Source organism: Chamaea fasciata, unplaced genomic scaffold (genome assembly GCF_029207755.1).
Source record: "Chamaea fasciata isolate MVZ Bird 193981 ecotype frontalis unplaced genomic scaffold, bChaFas1.0.hap1 SCAF_10, whole genome shotgun sequence".
In the NCBI taxonomy this organism is placed as follows: Eukaryota; Metazoa; Chordata; class Aves; order Passeriformes; family Sylviidae; genus Chamaea; species Chamaea fasciata.
The window spans coordinates 9509111-9524591 of NW_027094095.1; the positions used below are offsets into that span (position 1 = coordinate 9509111).

Below are 15481 nucleotides of genomic sequence, written 5' to 3' on the forward strand. Positions count from 1 at the left end.
TTATGGGAAAGTGTCAATTTTGAGCTGTGATGCCCTCTAGATTAACAAATGTACAGAACGGATTTTTTCACTTTTCTCTTTAGGGAATCTCACAGAAGAACAAGGACTCTTGCCTTCTATTTTCAGTGAAGTCAGGTCTCATTACATTCCTTTGGGCCATGCAAGGAACTGCTGTGTCAAACATTTTAAAACAACACTGGGAAATAATACAGTAGGATGACCTGACTAAAAATGATAGTTTTCAGTAAGTGCTTTGAACACTGACTAAAGAAGTAAATTAATCCTCTCTGCTCTCATTTGGTAACATGGGTGAGCTGCTCTGTTTAATTCATGCCCTACAAAAAGGCAGCTGTTTTGCTTTGATGAGCCTGGCTCTGGGGGGCTACAAAAGGCAGGGGAGTTTCACCTCAGCAGTGCAGATGTGTTCCAGTGGAGCTGGTGCTCAGCTTATGGACTTTAGAGAAAGTTTTTTTTCCAGTTGATCTCTCTCTAAGTGATGCAGAAGGACTGCACTGGGTGTGCTGTGCAGCATAATTTCAGACAAATACTTTCTAGCTGCAACCCAAGGTGTTGATGGTTTAGGGTACTGCCTGCTGGTCCACGGCTACTGCAGAGCTGGAGCACAGCTCCAGCTTGGTGTGAGTGGCCAGACCCTGTGTGTCCAGTGTGACACTTTTGTCTCTCTGTGTAACACTCCAGAATTGCATTAAGTGTGTAAGGGGCAAGCTTTACCTCATACAACAGCTCCTCTGCCTTCCTACTGTAATTTAGAGCAGGTTTCAGGGAGGTTTTTTTTAATTACAAAAGTACCTTTATGGTGTTTCTCTGTCCAGGCTGGAGGGGGTTGAATTATGGCATGGCTCCCTTTCTCACTTGCTCGACAGGTGTAGTGTGGATACTCATGGCTGAGATTCTGATCCTGAAATAAGGTTTTTAATCAAGTTAGTGTGAAATTCAAAGTTAGTCTCAAATGTGTATTTTTGTGGCACAAGGATAAGGAGTAGAGTGGTAATTTTGCATGGTGACAACTTCAAAATCATCTTTGAAGTAGAATGGGAGACATGCTGAGTCTCATAGCTTTGCATATGGAAGGGTAAGAACAGTTTTTATCCCTTTTAACCTAAAATTTTAAAGGTAGATTAGAATTTAAATGTGTTAGCGCAAAACCTGTAGGTTGTTCTGCTGTAAAAAGGTTAAACTCTATAGTTTTAAAAAAGGTTCATCTTCTTTAACAGGCAATCTTCAAATGCAAGCACTGTGGAGTAGTAGCTAGGAGCTTAGTATATATAAAATAGTAAGGGAAAAAAAGTCCTCTTGAATTCCATCTACTTATCACTCCTTCCAGCTGTTGCTGTGATTTCTTATAGTCAAGTGACACTTTAAAAATATCCTTTGTCTTCATGATTGCTAACAAATTAGAAAATTCATGAAGTACTGCAGATAAATAGAGGTATTTTCTGGGCCCCGAATCTGCCACTCTGTGTCCCAGTGAGATAGTGCCAGTCTGAAATGTTTGAAAGCTGCTTAGAGAGCGATGTTTACTGGGCTGTGAGGCAATGGGACAGATTGTCCAGAGAAGCTGTGGATGTTCCATCCCTGGAAGTGTTCAAGGCCAGTCTGGATGGGGCTCTGAACAAGATGGGACAGTCAAAGATTCCCTGCCCATGGCAGGGGGTTGGAATGAGATGAGCTTTAAGTTCCCTTCCAACCCAAATGATTCTGTCACTCCATGGTATTCCTACTTCACTGCTACAGTCCTCTAAAGGAAAGTATTGAGGGAGGAGAGTGGGAAGGATGAGCTGCCCCCTCCTAGAACAGGAGATGGGTTTATGTGTCCAGCAGTGGTTGTACAATTCTTTCTCATTATGGATGGTACAGATCGGTCACGTGGCACGGGACAGCCAACACATGACTGGAGATTGATTTCCAGAACTGAAGAAAATGTGAATATTTAATAGCCTTTTTGAGCTCTAGATATAATTTCTGCAGTAATACTGGATGAGCTTAAATACAGAATTTTACCAGTGTCTGAAAATATGGGAAGATATACTTGTTTTTTATTGAGTGCTGCTCTGTAACTCAGACAGAAACTTCTTTTAAAGCCTGAAAAGACTTTTAAGTTTATTACTAGATATTTAAGTTTTTAAAAGAATTTTTTTTTTTTTCCAAGGGAGTTGGATTTCTGATAACTGCTGTAGTGGAATGAAGAAATAGCAGAGGTGTCTGCTCTGTCTGGAAGACTTCAAAATGTAAGTAATTTTCTGTATACTGTTTGATTTTCCTAAGCCTCTGGAAAATATTGCTCTGAAGAACATGATTGTGAAAACTCCTTGTGCCATAAGACCATTTTAATGTGTGCGGTCTTTTTCTGAAATCTATTTGAAAGATGCACTTACTGAGGTAGTGCTGTGCAGCTGATGAGAGAGACATTCTGGAAAGTTGTCACATGAAAACTGGGAAAGAGGATGAGGAAAAAGAGCGTGCTCTTTTAGGAGCGGTGATCATGATTCACATCTGAATCAAGAAATATTTGATGAAGAGTGAAATTTAGGCTCTCATCATTTGGGAAAAAAGCTAAGTTGTTTTTGTGAATCTGGTCAAGTTCCAAAGTCCTAATGGTGATAGGAATGAGTAGGGGAACAAACTTTGTAAGGTATAGGTGTGTCTTCTCACTTTTTATGATCTCTTAATAACCACTGTATTTGAAGATGTTTTGGGAAATGCTGTCATCTTTTGAGAACCCATTCCACTCTCTGATTTCAGCCTGAGTGTGAACTTGTACCTCTCCAGGCTCTAATCCCAACAGAATCTGGAGTCCTTTGCCTATCTAATGAATAAACCACAGCCATGGAGTTCAAGTCCATGGAGTTTTTCCTAGGTCCTGAACTCCACAAGCAAATTTATTGGCTTCCTCAGTCCTCTCACCTGAGCTGAGCTCCTTGGAATACTTTTTCATCTTCCTATGACTGTGTCTGTTCTCACTTGCTTTCACATTGTCTCGGCTGTATTATACATGGAAATAAACCCTTTATATCATGCCCAGTAAATTACTTTAAAACACTCAGACACGATTTTTCATGGCTGATTTTTACTGATTTAGCCATATTGATTTGAATTGTGCTGTTAAGACAGACGTGTAAATTTTGTCCTGCCTCACATAATGCAGGAATTACAGACAAGAACGTGTTTTGTACTCCTGGTAAATGTGTTGGCCATACCTTTGGCTGATTTACAGTTGCTGCTCCAGTGCGAAATTCTCTACAGATAATTTGAAATTTAGCATCCTTTGCCTTGTGACTCTTAGCATTAGAGAAAGTTTTGAAGAGTAAGGATGGAGGAAGTAATGTTGGTTAAGCAACTCTTTCACTGGATAATAATCAATTTAAAAGTTTACCATAGAACTGATATAGTGCATGATAGCCTGATGGGTAAACTTTTCAGAGGTTGTCATATGTTAATGGAAGGAACAAACCCACATATTGACTCAAAATGTAATTTCTTTATGATTTGTTCTGTGGTACCTGACGATTTTTTCCACTATCCCTTATCACATTTTGCTAAGCAGTGGAAAACCAGAAAGTTTCTGCTGTTACTGCTTGCTGTCTTAACAACCAGCTCACAGAACCATGTGCCCTGAGTGCAGAGTCTTCAGTTCTCTCAGGTTATCTCTGCTCTTTATCTAATTTGTTATTGACACTGAATATCTGTCACTCCAGCCTTCTCCTGAGGTTACTTTCTTTTGTGGTCTGTTGTGTTTACACCTACTGTCAATCTTCCCAGCAGACAGTTTGCTAGTGTAATTAGTTTTTACTTCCTTTAGTTTCATAGTTTACATATAGGTAGAAACATCTTAAATCTTCATTATGTGCATCCTTACACACTGGAAAAAGTTACAGTTCTTGAAAACATTGCATTCTTTGTTGCTAGGGAGACACCAGCACAAAATAATATTCTTTGTGCTTCCAATTTCTTTGCTAATTATTGTTAAAAGAAGCTGGGAAGATACAAAGCTTTGGGAATTTGCGGCTATTAATTTCATTTTATTTTAATGCAGTTTGATCTGTGTTATTTAGTTCAGAATGCATTTATGTCATTAAGTTTCTTAGAGATTCACTGGTTATTGTGGAGCTCTGAGGTTAATTGAGCAATCATTAGCAGCATGTATTGTCTGGTAAAATGAATTAAAATTGATTGGAATCCAAAAGAAACACACATTCTCTTTTTATCATATGAAAGGGGACAGTGTGGTTCCTCTAATAAAGGCATCTATCAAGTGACCATCTGGTTAGCCTGTAACATGGAGCATGCAGCAATAATTCTTTTCATTTTGAAGAAAAGCTACATGTTGGATCTAACTATAATTTATTTGAACCTCTGCCTTATGGAGCCAATTTAGATTTATGTCTGTTTGATGTCCATTTGAAGTCAGCTGGTCCTAATTTTCCTGACAGTGTTTTTGTATGTTCTGTGAAGATTTTGTATGTATCACTAGGAATAATACAAAGTCTAAATCACTGTAGACCAGGTGGTAACATTTTTATCTTTTTGTCCAGCTTTGCTTTGGTAATACCACTTATTTTTCTCTTTTGTGGCTGTTTTGTGATTGTGAATTGCATTGAAAACAGTAAGGAAATGATGAAACTTCATCACAACAAGAAAACATTTACTATATAGGTGGCTTATAGTATCACAGAATGAATAGGGTTGGAAGGGACCACTGGAGGCAGTGCAGTCCAACTCCCTGCTCCAAGCAGGATCCCCTGTAGTGGATTATTCAGGATTGTGCTTAGACAACTTTCGAATACCTCCACAACGTCTCTACATAGTTGTTCTCAATGAAAATGTAATTCCAGTTTGAAAAATTATAGGGGATATCCCTGCTGGACGCAATCAGAAACAATTTTTTAATTAGAATGGGCCGATCTAGGTTTGAAAGAGAACTAATCAGAAAGTCAGCCTGGATATTGAAAAATATGCGTTCTTAGGGCAGTTTTAACAAAACGTGAAAATTGTAATAGAGATGTGGGAACGAGGTGGAGTGTGCTGTCTGTCAGTCATGACCATGGAACTGGGTGAAGAAACGTCACTGCTTAGATGCCATTCTCTGCACAGAAGCCTGTTTGCTCTTTCTGCTCTATCTTTCCTGGCAGATTTAATAGCTGAAATTTTAAGACAATAATATTTAATATTCTTACAGAAGCTAATGTGTCTTTTTTAGCAACTAACTAGCCAGCATCCTTCTAGCCATCGTAGTGGCTAGCTAGAGAAAAATGTTTTTTAAACTTTGCATGTGGCAAGAATGGACAGAAATTGCTTTCTTCCACAAAAAGAGAATATTTAAACTAGACAATATAGAAACTAAGAGGTCCTTTTATCTTCCACCGTGCTGTATTTATTGCAGTACATATTTTTTATTGTGTCACCATTTTCTGGTCTTTAGTGTAAACCTACCTAAGTACTGTATGTGTCTACACATATATGCAAATGTAGTGCAAATATAAATTATTCCATTTATATATATATATTATTCCAAATATATAAATATAAAAATACAGTCAGCTGGTACTGTTTTTCCTTTCACTTTTATTAATGAAGAAGAGTTATTTTGCATTAAAACCACTAGATTAGAGAGATGCTTGATTGCCTAATCTACAGTCTATGACATTCCATGAAATGTCTGGGCTTTTTCCTGTTAAAAATATTATTTATAGGCAAATGTAAACTATAAATAACTGTTGCTTAACCAGGTATGCATGAAAAATCATAAAAGAGCACAAAATGGCTGCTTTAATTTGGAATGGTGGAAATGATGCAAATGCTAGCATGGTGTGCAAGTTGCTGATTTAAAGCTGGGAGACAGCTTGATTTACTCTTGTCTGCAGGCTAGGAATAGCAGTAAGCTTATTTTGACTATAAATGGAAAAAGTATGACATAAAAGTCACACAGTAAAACATTTTGCTTATATCCATTGGAACTTGTTTAGCTGCATAACTCTGGCAGCTTCTCTGAATATATCTTTCAGTGTGTTTGCCATCTCTGCCTGTGTTCTGTGCCACTACATTTCATCTGCACGGTTCTCTCATTTATCTTTTTCTTGTTCCCTTGACTAAACCAGAGCTCTCAATCTATCCTGACAGCATGTGGATGTAAAAATTACAAGAAATGACCCACACTAGACAAGTTTATCACAGCTCTTTCTGACTGAGTCATGAAGAAGGTTCTTATTTTGATTCACCTGCTAGACCCTGTGTGTATTCATTGATTTATGTGTAGCAGGGAATGTTAAGTTCCCCAAAATGAAGTGTCTGATCCTTAGGTTTAAGTAAGGGAAAAGAGGAATACATTTTCTCATTCTCTAGCCATAAGTTGTACTGCTTCATTCTAGAACTCTCAAATGCATATTACAATTTTATGCTTTAGCAATCCTTGAGTAATTGCATTATGCAAAACAATTTATAAGATCCTGAGTGAGGGGCAGATCTTTAGCCTGAACGGTCAGAAACAAAGCAGTTAAGGGCTGGGATAAGATTGAATGACCCACGTTAAAATTGCACTTAGCTAGTGATAAAAGATGGGAAATTAAGGAATGCTTCCTAAACTGGGGCCACTCAACTAATCACAGAGGAGCTTTTCCTCTGCCCTTTCACTATAATTGCAAAGGAGTATTTGTTAATAGACTGGCAGGGACATCAATGAAAATAGTTTTTGACCTGAAGCTTGTCTGGTTTGTTATAGCCACAGTCAGTTTGTTCACCAGTTTGTGCAGTGTTACCTAACCCAGATAAATAGTTCTGGTTGGTGTGGTCTGCCATTTTGGATGAAGAATCCTCTAGGATTCAGTCTTCTCCTGATTTCCACAGCTAATATAAGAGCTTCAGAGTATAATGTATACTGGTTATACATTATACATGTGTGTTTCCATAACACATCTGTGGACTGTGTTCTGTGTGTTCTGTGGACTTGGAAGCAGCTTGAGCCCACAGGACAGTGGACTTACTGGAATGTATTTTACACGAGTACCTCTGTACAGAGGTGGCTTTCTTGGTCTGCTTTCTCACAGTGTACAGGCTGCACTTGTGCAGTCTGAATTGCATTATTGCAAAAAAATGTTATCCAGCATGCCATGTTGAATTGTCTTGTGCATTCCAGGACTAGGAAGATGGAGAATCATTCCCTTTGACCTGCTGGCCACAGGAACCTTCTGAGGGTCCTTTTATCCTGAGCTTTCCTATGACTTCTTGATAACAGGATGTGTTTATTCCAAATTAAAGTGTATCAGTGAGTGAGTGTAAGCTCAAGCTGGCATGTCCATGTGACTTCATGGTAGATATTGCAGGTACAAATAGTAGTACCTTTAGCTTTAACAGCACCTGGCAACAAGGCAGTCTTGAAAGTGTCTGTCCCTCATGAAGCCTTCAGTTTAGCTAAAAATTCATTCCTTCTGTGTGCTACAGTTTCATTTTCATGTCCATAAGGCAGATGCTTTTCAGGTTTTGAAAATCCTGTCCTAACTTCTTGTCAGGGCTTGCATGAAAAATGATGTGATATTGTCGCTGATGCTCGAGACAGGCACCTGACAGAACACACTGAAGTTCATGTGACAACAGCCAAAATTTATGGTTGGGCAGCCCCTTTAATAGGGGCTTCAAATTTCCCATGCTTACACAGCTGATTGGTTGGGCTCCGCCCAGCTCACTGGCCAATGATATGGCTGCATTCATGATTCAGTGGGGTTGGCCTGGGTCCCGTGTTTGAATTTGGATCCGACCTGTCATTATCTTACCCAGGAACTTGTTTACTTCTATTCTCTAATGAGTTCAGGCTGGTGGAGTCGGTGTTCGTTGCTGCCAGTCTGTCTGTGCCGCTTACAGACCAGCTGTTGCTGTCACAGGATGTAACTTGTTCCAGGCTATGATCAGCACAGACAAATGGATTTTAAAGCACCACTCATTTTCCTAATGTAGTCTGGTATGCTGGAATAATAGTGGTCATGGTTGCTCAGTCGAAATAATTTCTGTGATCATGAATTGGTTTGAGGTTGACATCACATAATTAGTCTTTCAGAGGAATGACAGTCCCTTCAGGTAGATGGTGGATGAGTGTGGGTTTTATACATTGCTGCTGCTTCTGCTGTTTACCTGGATGAACCTTTCAAGGCAGAAGATCATGTAGGTGAGAAAATGGCACAAAAATATTACAGAACACACTGTGCTGGTTTCAGCTGGGACAGGGTTAACAGATTCTTAGGGACTGAGCCTGTAAGTGCTTATAGTGAAGAGCAGCACTTACTGCTGGGAGTAGCCACATTGATTTCTGTTTAGCTGTAGAAATCAGTGTGGCTACTCCCAGCTGTAAGCACTACAGGTTAGATTCTAGGCTGTCTACAACCAAAGACACACACTTAGAATTTTAGCAAAACCTTAGTAATGAGTATTAGTGTGCACTGTTTAGGCTTTAATCTACATTTTTGAAAGATTGATTTAATTTTAAAATTTATTTTGATAAGGCATGTACGGTTTGGAGTTTTTTTTAACCACCTGCATTTTGTCCCATGGGTTGTCCAAGACACATCATTGAAATCTCCCAAACAGAGGGCAGGATTCATTAAAAACTCCTAAAATCTTAGCAGATACTTCATTAGCATGCAGGGATGATGTTCAAACTGCAAGCGAAGTTTTATTTTTATTCTTTCTTTCCCGAAGCCCATCAAAAGCCTTGTTTCTGAAAATTCCTAAACAATATTTCACAGCAGCTTTCCAAACAAATTAACCTTTGAGTGGAGACCGGGCTTGGAAACGCCCGCCCCCGGAGGAGAGTTTTTTGCAAGTAATGGGCTCATGTAAAATTGGGTAAGCTGCAGTACTGATCAGTAATCTCAACCAATGCACCCAGATGTAATAGCACTCTAAATCTTTTCATCCACGCCTGTCCACAAAAAGCAGAGGAATTGTTTTACGTGATAGGTGCATATGTTCAGGACCATGTTATTGCTGCCTCCTTTTCAGACACTTTGGCAGAAGCACAATTGCAACTATGCTCATCTCTTAAAAACCCCCAAAGTTCTACCAATCGCAATATGTTTCTCTAAAATCCAGATACCAACATTCTTTAAAATTGGAGAGCAATTCATAAATTTGACTTCAGTGAACGAGATAGTGATATACGTATGGATATATCAGATATGAGAGAGGCCTGCAGTTTGCTAACAGCAAGCCCCAGACTGTCTAATTCCCTGTACGCAGCCTCCCGGCATGGAGTGCACACAGGTTCATAACAGCCACGCTGGAAATGTAATAACTGCAGCTGTAATGTGCTTTTACAGATCTGATTTTTCATTTTCATGCGAGACAGGGTGAAAAACACAGGCTGGAGGTTTGCTGGAGAGCTTGCACTTAGAATAAAAATATCAGTTTGGGCTGAAACATGAGGTTATTGATTGTAGAGCTAAAGGTTAAACCCGTAGCAATAACATGCTTGAATTAATGACATGTGGAAGAAAGCCACTTCTAAATTAAGGACATTCCATATATTTCCCACAAGAAAGTGTTATAAGGACACACAGAAGATCAGTGGTGGAATTTGTATTATCTTCTGATGTTTCATGTTGAACAAATATACAATTTTTTGTTAACTGCCAACCACACAACCTGTTGGCATCATATTCCAATGGGCAGATGTAACTTTACATAGTCACAAGTGGCAACCTGTTAGCAATAGTTGTGAATATTTTCAGATATGAGAACCTATAGCAGCATTTAATTTGGCCAGTGAACTGTCCAAATAGATTAAAAAATAAATAATTGAAAAATTGAAGACCAGTATAAAAGTTGAATTTTTATAAATTTTTGTAAAACTTACATTCAACTTGTAACGTAGGAAATTATTGTGTGTATGTGAGAGTTGTTAGGTGCAAACATGTTCTCAGTTTTAGGAGTCTGAAGGTCACTGTCCACTACTGACGTCAGCTTTTTGGGGTTGGTGCATTTTAGGTTTGAACTGTGGTGAAAAGGGATACTTTTAAACCTGGAAAGTGTGGTGTTTTTCATGAATATTGACCATGGATAGCTGTGATGCTACTCATGTTTATCTTGTTTCACAATTCCTTATTAAAAGATGATAATAAAAATTGAGCATGAGAGGTTCTACCCTTAAATAACATGATCAGCTATTATCCATGGTAGATTTGAAACACCAATTTTACTTTTTACCTCAGGTAACTAATTTTCCTGCTTTTGCTGTGGATTGACAGATAATGTTGTTGGCTTGAGCTCCAGCTCCAGGACGTTGGGGCCAAAGGAAAAACATCCTGAGCCCAAAAGAGCCAAGTCCAAAGGTCATATTAAGGCCAAAGGTCATATTTTTAACCTTTGTGTCAGGGCCTCTTGACTCAAATCTGGGGACTCTGGCTGGCTGGAGTGAGATCTATTCCCTACAGCACAGCGTCTGAAAATTACCGCCTGTGATCTGGGGGAAGGAAAAGAGCACACAGCCTCCCAAACCATGATAGACCAATCTCTACACCATAACTAATAGCAGGAGTGTTTATATTTAGCAAGTTCTGCAAGAAATGTTCTCCATTAAAAGTTAAGAAAATGGTGAACTGCTAAAAAAGCAAGTGCTGAAATATTGTATATGGTGAGCCTGTCATTAGGGAGACATTCATTTATGCTTCATGTGCATGCATTTATTGAGGGGAAAATAATATGCTTGCCATACTTGTCATACAGAAAATAATAAGCCATACTGTTCATTAAAATCCAGTGTAGATCTCTAGAAGTAGAGCTTTTATTAAAAAAAAATTAGAAGACCCAAGTCCTCATATCATCTGCTTGAATTTATGCAAGATTTAGTCGCGATTGCTGTATGAATTTCCTACTTGCCCTACTAAAGCAAAGAGTTATAAAGAAATCCAGAAAGTTGTGAAAATGCATTTACCAGGAAAGTTCTGTGATAGATCCAGCTATGACCTGTCATGTAGTCATTGAGAGAAACTAATCCAAAATGGCATAAATCTGAAATTTCCCAAAGGGACTGAAATGTTGAATGAAGGGCTTCGAACAAAGGGTTTGTTTAAAATGGAACGTTTCAGTGCTGGCGGCTGTTTTAAGTGAGTTTGGCTGGTTACTCAGATGAAGCAGAAAGTACTGAAGAAAAGCTGTCATGTAGAAATGGTGACAAGAATAAGAAATATCTCTCTTGCATTGAATGATCAACTTTTACCAAGAAAACTAAAAAGATGTCAGGAAGAGAATTCTAAGCGCACAGTAGCTTCATGCTGCTAGTTGATGTCTTACAGCAACGACAAAAGTACAGACTACTGAGATGAGCAAAAATAGTTGTATTTTTGTTTAGTGTTTTCTCAAGTACTTTCCATATTTCATAACACTATTGAATAAACTGAACAACAGACAGCAGTTGTGGGAGGAATACAACTGATGTGTTATTTTGTAGGGAAATGTTGCAAAACAAAGGCAGGAAATGTTGCTGAATATAACTTAGGTAAGGTTTGAGGTAGGAAGTGAAGATTTACTTAGATTTAGGGAATAAATGCTGTTGAAGTAGTTGATGCAGTGACAATTTCAGAACATTTAAAACCTGTTAAATTCAGGGAGCTAGCTGCTACAGGGAAAAAAAGAAACACAGACCTTGGTGAAAGTGTGTTTAGATTTCATCCATCATGAGAGCAGTGTTGCACTGAGCTTCCTCCCAATTTGATGTGGTCACTTGATCGCTGAAATGACACTGATACATCAAGCCAGGGTGTTGTTTTCTAATACAAAATGCACCCAAACTGGGATCGTGTCACAAAATTGCACTAAAAGCATTGTTTTTTAAAAACCAGCAGAGAATGTACGTATTAGTTTTCTATGCTGAACAAATCTGGGCTTTTGAAGGGTGTCTAACAGGTAAAATAGGAAATCACCTTGAAATTACGGTGCAGAAATTACTGTTCTAAATCAAAGCTGATGATGTGAGGTAGGGCATTGGTTTGAATCCTTTTGTTTGAAAATATTGCCTTGAGAAAACCCTCTCAGCAGACACTCAGAAGCACATTTGTGTGTGTTTGCTGGACACTTGATTTAATATGAGTTGCGCAGTCTATAGATTTGTGAGTTTATTTATGCAGCAGTTACTGCTTTCAAAGGGCTGTGCTGTTGGAACAAATTGTTTTCAATTCTCAGCTAAATTTGAATATTTTACAAAGCAAATCAGCTCTGTTTTGATACTTTTGAGGGGTGTCATAGTACAAGGAATTTTCCTAACAGTTGCACTGACATGATCTTCTTTCCTGGAAAATCAGTGTGGTGAGTGCACAACAACAATGATCTGGTAATATTTCTCAAGAAAGGTTGAATTAGCTGATGGTCTAAATTATTTATTATGTGCTACTACTTGCAAAATGAGGATTAAAAACAAAAATCTGTAGCAACTTTGCTCCGTATTTTTGAATTTGAAAGAGTGCATGTTTTTAACACATTCTGCATAGTAACTGTTTGATACAACAAGCAGGGCATATAAGATGTGGATCAATTTAATTTTTAATTTTCCTAATGTACATTTTCTGGTATTTAATTAATTACATTTGGGTGTCTATTTTTGTTGGGCTCAATATCTATGGTCTTTTTTAAATCAGAAGAAATCCCTTGAATCCTATTTCTAAGCTTCTAAAAATATTTTCTCTCTCCCAGAGATCGTTTTGTTTCTAAATTCTAGCAGCTATTTCATAGGCCATTTTAGACAGCAGATGCCATTTGTTTACTTAATTCTCTTCTAGAGATTTTATGTGTAAATCTATGGCAAATACAGTATTTTCCCCTGGCCTGCCAACTTTGGGCAAAAGTGAGTCCATCTGTCATGTCTCCCAGCCAGCCAGCACCAGCTTTTGACATTGTCATCCACACTGGTAATTTTCCTTTATTGCTTCTACTGCATTGCTTTTCAGCTCTTGACTTCTGTACTTAGGAGTGTGCCAGAGATTCTACATGCTTTGTGCTGCTATGCATGTTCTACCCAGGGCAAGAGAAGCCTTGACTGCAGCTTTTTCTAGCAGCCCTTCTCTCCTGTTTGGCTTGAGAACCTCCATGAGCATTTCTCTCTCATGACCTCTAGGAAGCCACATTATTCTGGCACAGAGCACAAACTAAGTCTCCTAAAGATGGCATGTGAATCATACCTGCTTGATGATGATTGATCTTACAGGTCACTTTATGTTTCTCTGAGTTCTTAGGCTGCTGGAAAGCAGCTTGATGTTTGTTCCTTGTTGTAAAGTGAAATTGGTTTGTGAAAATTAGTTTTAGAAAACATGTTTTCCAGTTCCAACAGGTTCAGACCACTGGCAGTGCCACTCTTGAAATTATTCAGCTACACTCTTCTGTCAAAATTTCTAGTAGTAATAAGTAAAATAAGTAGTAAAAAAGAACATCCATTTAGGAACTGGTAGTACCACAAACACATTGTTTCTTCAATTAAATTATGGAGAATTGTGCTTTGGGTTTGACCTTTACCTGCTGATTGGTACTGAACACTTCCTCCATGTAGGTACAGCAATTTGTTAGCGAATAAATGCTGGTCAATTGCTAGACTGGATTCACAGTCAGAAAAAAATGATAATATGGTTTGGGTTGGAAAGGATGTTAAAAATCATCTTGTTCAAATACTCCTGCTGTGGGCAGGGACTCCTTCCACCAGACCAGGCTGCTCAGAGCTCCATCCAGCTTGGGCTTGGACGCTTCCAGGGATCCAGGGACAGCCGCAGCATCTCTGGGCAGCCTGTGCCAGGGCCTCACCACCCTCACAGGGAAGAATTTCTTCCTTGTATCCAATCTTAATTTACTCTCTTTCAGTAAAAAAACAGGACACTGAGTCTGGTCTTGGAGGCCTTGGTAAAAATAAAATTTAAAAAATTATCTGTCTTAGGAAGCACCCTTTATGTATTGAAAAGCTGTGCAACCTCAGGTGTCACTGCCTTTCTCCACAGCAGAGCTGTTCCATCCCATCCATGGTTTTGTGGCCCTACCCTGGACCTGCTCTCGCAGGTCTGTCTCTTCCTAGAACAGGGGACCAAGAGCTGGTCACAGCAGTCCAGGTGGAGTCTTGTGTGAGGCAAGATGCTTTTTCATTGCCTGGTTAGGATCTAACTCTGTCCAGCTCTGATTCTATAACTTTCAGTAATTTTAGGATCAGGCAAGAGCTGGCAGTATTTTTAGGAGAAATTAAAGAAATTGTTGTCCCACATGTGTGTATGAAAAGCAAGGTCTTTCCAGGGATGTTTAAAGGTGAAAGGGTGGTTTCTGAATGAGCAGCATGATAATTTGCCTGTCTCTTTGAGAAAGCAAGGAGTCTAGACAAAGGATTTGATTTCAGATAAAACAGCTGTGTGAGCATCCTAAAGTATCTTAGATGGGATGAAAGAGGCTTTTTTGAAACTGAGCAAAGAGTATCTATGAAATGCAGTGTTTTATTTTTGTACATCTGCCTCTGAAGCAGTTAACTGTTGGATCCTTCTTGCCTGAAGTATTGTAAAATCGTCGCTTCTTTAATGCTTATTGTGTCTTGTGATTTCTGCCTCCTGAAACCTTGTTGCTTCATTCCAAAGGGAATAGTAATTTACATACAGAGTAGAAGTCAACTTTCAGAATATTCTGTATCCTGATCTGAGTTCTAACAAAGTGAGGAAGCAATTTTTCTACTAGAATCTCTGGTAAGATTGAGGGTACAAATTTGGGAGAACTGTAGTAACAGTAATTTTTTGGCATGTAACAGAATGTGACCGGGAGCTCAAGACCATCAAGGTAACCACAGCACTAATGTTTGTATGCACAGGTCACTTTGGACCTTGCTTAGTTGGAAGTAGTAACTTTAGTTACATCCCTTGGTCATTCTTTTCTTGTATCTGTCATGTTGCACTGAAATAATTTTTAAAGTATGTGGCAGACTTACATATTTTGTTTTTTGCTTCCTTGGCTGATTTCCTTGGTGTTTTTTTTTGTTGTTGTGGTTTTTTTTTTTTTTTTTTTTTTTTTTTTTTTTTTTTTTTCTCTGAAAGAGAGAATTCTCCTTCTGATTTCCATCTTAAAATTAGTGTACAGGTATCTTTCCTGGAGATGACCCAAGGGTTTAACATTGTCAAGCTGCTAGAGAAAAAGCTATGATGATAATAATTGAACATAAATAAATATGCTTCCAGCTTGGTTTAGAGAGCTGAAACTTTTATAATTATTCAGATTTAGTCTGCTGCAGGCAAAATTCTTTTCTTTCATCTTGTACATCAGCTTTTCTGATTATGGCTTTAAAAAAGAACTGACTTTTTTTTTTTTTTTTTTTTTTTTTTTTTTTTTTTGTTTGTTTGTGTGTGTGTGTGTGTGTATGTGTATGTAAAGCCAAATCTTCTGTTCTGTTTCTGGTCTTAATTCTTTCTTATGTTTCTGGCACATCATTCTCCTGTCACTTCTGCCTTTGAGTTATGGTTATCAAATACAT

General features: G+C 38.5%; 1 long non-coding RNA gene across 6 annotated transcripts in view; it reads left to right on the forward strand.

The window, feature by feature from the left end:
• LOC136294494 (uncharacterized) overlaps window positions 1–15481 on the forward strand; it is a 213252-nt gene that overhangs the window by 94447 nt on the left and 103324 nt on the right. For all 6 annotated transcript variants that reach the window (XR_010722418.1, XR_010722420.1, XR_010722422.1 and 3 more), the window contains one exon: window positions 2171–2249. This is a non-coding gene — a long non-coding RNA (uncharacterized lncRNA). The remainder of the gene's footprint in view (window positions 1–2170; window positions 2250–15481) is intronic.